The sequence below is a fragment of the Neocloeon triangulifer genome, unplaced genomic scaffold (assembly GCF_031216515.1).
Source record: "Neocloeon triangulifer isolate White Clay Creek 2 clone unplaced genomic scaffold, ASM3121651v1 ptg000022l, whole genome shotgun sequence".
NCBI classification, from domain to species: domain Eukaryota; kingdom Metazoa; phylum Arthropoda; class Insecta; order Ephemeroptera; family Baetidae; genus Neocloeon; species Neocloeon triangulifer.
In genome coordinates, this window is record NW_026775562.1 from 6,067,501 (window position 1) to 6,072,500 (window position 5,000).

At 54.9% G+C, this 5,000-nt stretch overlaps 2 non-coding genes across 2 annotated transcripts; both read left to right on the forward strand.

Moving 5' to 3' along the window:
* The first annotated feature begins 2,251 nt into the window (after nt 1-2,251).
* LOC132204904 (small subunit ribosomal RNA) lies at nt 2,252-4,115 on the forward strand. The gene has a single exon (XR_009442587.1). It is a non-coding gene; the product is annotated as a small subunit ribosomal RNA (ribosomal RNA).
* A 282-nt stretch (nt 4,116-4,397) lies between these two features.
* Nucleotides 4,398-4,552, forward strand: LOC132204886 (5.8S ribosomal RNA). Its single transcript, XR_009442570.1, has one exon. It is a non-coding gene; the product is annotated as a 5.8S ribosomal RNA (ribosomal RNA).
* Nucleotides 4,553-5,000: the final 448 nt, after the last annotated feature.

The following is a 5,000-nucleotide window of genomic DNA, read 5'->3' on the forward strand; positions in this document are numbered from 1 at the left end:
CAATTCACACGTGTTATCTTGATTAAATTTTGTATAAAATCATGTTTATTAATGCATCACCGGCGGCATTCTCTACCCAAGTGAATCATCCAAAAATTCAGTGTTGTTAATCTCATTGCTTACAAAGAAGAGAGAATTACAATGGAAATACAAAGGCAGAATACACAAAACAGTTCTGAAATACATGATGCCAGTTAATATTATTATTTCCATCATTCACGTCGCTAGCACTCTATATCGCTATTTACTTAACGCGTGTCAATGTTAGTTTTGACATGGCCTACATTGTACTGTCTTCCTCTTACGACAAGAGGTAACGTGGCCTCCTCGTTGATCTTATTTATTTTCGTTAACAACACTGTCAAATTCCTCGCAGTGACCATTTATATTTTTTGAAGTAAGATTGCATCTAACTATTTTTGAAGACATTATTAACTAATATTTTCATTCAGACAGCTGAAACGCATTCCATAAATCACAAATGAATACACAAATCACCGCAGCAAAGGCTCGTGTGATCTGGCAGCTCACGAATGATGCTCATCACACGAAAACAATTTTTCTCTTGAATAGGGTGCGCCATTACCATGCAACGTTGAATGTGTCATATAGGAATCATGTTGAGCTGCAATCGCTCCTCAACTCCAATGATTCCTGTTTTCACGTGCAAAGGGCGTTATTAGTGCACCAAACTTGACGTCATAAACAAGACGCAAAAAATCATTTTATGCAACACCACAAGTCGTTTCGGACATCTCCGGCCGCATGGCTGGCGGAGCACGCGAAAATATCACAAGTCCGTAATCCGACATCTCCGGCCGCACTGTTGGCGGAGCACGCGAAAATATTACAAGTCCGTACATCGACATCTCCGGCCGCACTGTTGGCGGAGCACGCGAAAATATCACAAGTCCGTACATCGACATCTCCGGCCGCACTGTTGGCGGAGCACGCGAAAATATTACAAGTCCGTACATCGACATCTCCGGCCGCACTGTTGGCGGAGCACGCGAAAATATTACAAGTCCGTACATCGACATCTCCGGCCGCACTGTTGGCGGAGCACGCGAAAATATTACAAGTCCGTACATCGACATCTCCGGCCGCACTGTTGGCGGAGCACGCGAAAATATTACAAGTCCGTACACCGACATCTCCGGCCGCACTGTTGGCGGAGCACGCGAAAATATTACAAGTCCGTACACCGACATCTCCGGCCGCACTGTTGGCGGAGCACGCGAAAATATTACAAGTCCGTACACCGACATCTCCGGCCGCACTGTTGGCGGAGCACGCGAAAATATTACAAGTCCGTACACCGACATCTCCGGCCGCACTGTTGGCGGAGCACGCGAAAATATTACAAGTCCGTACACCGACATCTCCGGCCGCACTGTTGGCGGAGCACGCGAAAATATTACAAGTCCGTACACCGACATCTCCGGCCGCACTGTTAGCAGAGCACGAGTAGCAGCGGGTCACCCGAAGGGGCCGCGCCGGCCGACCGTGCGCGCGAGCTCGTGCCTCGCGCGGGAGAGGGAGAAATGCGGTCGCCTCCTGCTCGGCCGGCCGCGCCACGGGTGCCGTCAGATTGCTCGCGATTCGTGTGCTCTTCGCCAGGACGTGCGATGCATTCGGTTATATGTTGACTGGTGGAGCGGCGTCGGTAATGTCGAACACGTGAGTGGTGTCGATGAGGACGCGCGAAGAAAGCCTTCCACGATTGATCGGTAACGCGGGTATTGATGAGCCCGAGGGGAAACGCCGTGACGTCCCTGAGGTCGGAACGACGAGCCCGGTGTGGTCGTCGATGTGAACCACCGAACAACGGTGGATACCGAACTCGGTCGTGGAGTAACCGCTTGAAGCGCGCCTTCTCATCGTTCTAATCGCGCACGTGGGCGGCGTTGTCAGCCGACGACCCTGTGCTCTATGTGCGGGCCCGCCTGGCCGTTCGGTCGGGCAGCCCGTCTCCGGTCTCGGTGGGTGCGAGCTATTTGTACGCGAACGATGCTTTGTAGCGAGTTCCTCGCGAGGAGCGTTTGACGTGTGCGGAGCGCTCGGCTCACCAACCGTCGGCGTGGTGCACTTCTCCTGCCGGGGTTGCCTGGTGCGAGTTGAGCACGGCGTCGGCGTCACGCTTAGCTGTAAGCCGGCTGCGGTAGCCTCGGCTGCCGCGGCCGCGCGCGGAAGCGTGTCATCCACGGGAGCACGCGTTGTGGGGTCCCCCCGGGGGCTCTGCGGCGTCAGTTCCCTGGTTGATCCTGCCAGTAGTCATATGCTTGTCTCAAAGATTAAGCCATGCATGTCTCAGTACAAGCCAAAATAAGGTGAAACCGCGAATGGCTCATTAAATCAGTTATGGTTCCTTGGATCCTACAAACTCTACTTGGATAACTGTGGTAATTCTAGAGCTAATACATGCACCCAGAGCTCCGTCCAGAAATGGCCGGGGCGCAGTTATTAGATCAAAACCAATCGGTCGGGTTCGCCCGTCCGTCGTTTTGGTGACTCTGAATAACCACAGCTGATCGCACGGCCTCGCGCCGGCGACGTATCCTTCGAATGTCTGCCTTATCAACTGTCGATGGTAGGTTCTGCGCCTACCATGGTTGTAACGGGTAACGGGGAATCAGGGTTCGATTCCGGAGAGGGAGCCTGAGAAACGGCTACCACATCCAAGGAAGGCAGCAGGCGCGCAAATTACCCACTCCCGGCACGGGGAGGTAGTGACGAAAAATAACGATACGGGACTCATCCGAGGCCCCGTAATCGGAATGAGAACACTTTAAATCTTTTAACGAGTACCTAATGGAGGGCAAGTCTGGTGCCAGCAGCCGCGGTAATTCCAGCTCCATTGGCGTATATTAAAGTTGTTGCGGTTAAAAAGCTCGTAGTTGGATCTGTGTATCGGACAGCCGGTTCGCCGCTCGCGGCGTTCAACTGGTTAGTTCGGACGTCCTGCCGGTGGGCGTCTCGCGCAAGCGGGGCGCCCGTAGTACCCTCCGGGCTGCTCTTAACCGGGTGGCTCGGTGGGCCGGCACGTTTACTTTGAACAAATTTGAGTGCTCAAAGCAGGCCTTTGGTTGCCTGAAAACTGTGTGCATGGAATAATGGAATAGGGCCTCGGTTCTATTTTGTTGGCTTTTCTGAACTTGAGGTAATGATTAATAGGGACAGACGGGGGCATTCGTATTGCGACGTTAGAGGTGAAATTCTTGGATCGTCGCAAGACGAACGGATGCGAAAGCGTTTGCCAAGAATGTTTTCGCTAATCAAGAACGAAAGTTAGAGGTTCGAAGGCGATCAGATACCGCCCTAGTTCTAACCATAAACGATGCCAGCCAGCGATGCGCCGAAGTTCCTCCGATGACTCGGCGCGCAGCTTCCGGGAAACCAAAGCTTTTGGGTTCCGGGGGAAGTATGGTTGCAAAGCTGAAACTTAAAGGAATTGACGGAAGGGCACCACCAGGAGTGGAGCCTGCGGCTTAATTTGACTCAACACGGGAAACCTCACCAGGCCCGGACATCGGAAGGATTGACAGATTGAGAGCTCTTTCTTGATTCGATGGGTGGTGGTGCATGGCCGTTCTTAGTTGGTGGAGCGATTTGTCTGGTTAATTCCGATAACGAACGAGACTCTAACCTGCTAAATAGGCGCGGGGATCTTTACGCTCCCCGCGTAGCAATCTTCTTAGAGGGACAGGCGGCTTCTAGCCGCACGAGATTGAGCAATAACAGGTCTGTGATGCCCTTAGATGTTCTGGGCCGCACGCGCGCTACACTGAAGGAATCAGCGTGTCTTCCCTGCCCGAGAGGGCCGGGTAACCCGCTGAACCTCCTTCGTGCTTGGGATTGGGGCTTGCAATTGTTCCCCATGAACGAGGAATTCCCAGTAAGCGCGAGTCATAAGCTCGCGTTGATTACGTCCCTGCCCTTTGTACACACCGCCCGTCGCTACTACCGATTGAATGATTTAGTGAGGTCTTCGGACTGGTCCTCGGAGCTCCGCTCGCGGGGCTCCGCTGGGCCGGAAAGATGACCAAACTTGATCATTTAGAGGAAGTAAAAGTCGTAACAAGGTTTCCGTAGGTGAACCTGCGGAAGGATCATTACCGTGAGAGCCGTCAAACGCTCGACCGGCCGCGACCGTCGGACTTTCACGCCCCCCGGAGGGAGATCGTCCGGTAGAGCCGCTCCGCTTAAAGTCGCGGTACCTGTAACGGGTGCACGCCCCCCGGAGGGAGCGCCCCAGGTTTTAAAAGAACCCGCCGCGCAAACGTGACGATGTCGACGCCGCGACCCGCGTCTCGTACGCGGGTCGCGCGACGCCGACGCCCAAAACCGCACCCTGATTTTTGGATGTAAGGCGAGGGCGAAAGCCCGAACCGAAGTACAACCCCGAACGGTGGATCACTTGGCACGTGGGTCGATGAAGGACGCCGCAAAATGCGCGTCGACGTGTGAACTGCAGGACACATGAACATCGACATTTCGAACGCACATTGCGGGTTTCGGATCCTGTCCGTAACCCACGCCTGGCCGAGGGCCGTGCAAAATGTCAAACCTGTCCGTCGCGCGCGACTCCGGTCGCCGCGCGTCGGCGTGCATGGGTGCTTCGCGGCGCGACCCCCTCGCGAGAGGGGCAAGCGCGGCGGCACCTTAAGTCGGTAATCGTAATCGCGCTCGTCGATTCGCCGTAGCGCCGCGTCTCTCGCTTATTGCGACCGCTGGTGTTGCCCTCGGCGGAGCGGACTGTCGTGACGTCGGAGCTAGTCTCCGTCGTGGACGGTTTCGGCTCCTCCCCGCGGCTTCGCCAGCATCGAACGATGTCGTATTTTGAGCGAACGGACGCGGTGTCGCGCGGTGAATCTTCTTGCGTGCCCGCGCCGCATCTGCCGCCCACGGGCGCGCTTGGTGCGGCGGTCGGGCGAATCCTAGCACGCGGCCTCGGATCAGGCGAGACTACCCGCCGAATTTAAGCATATTAGTAAGCGGAG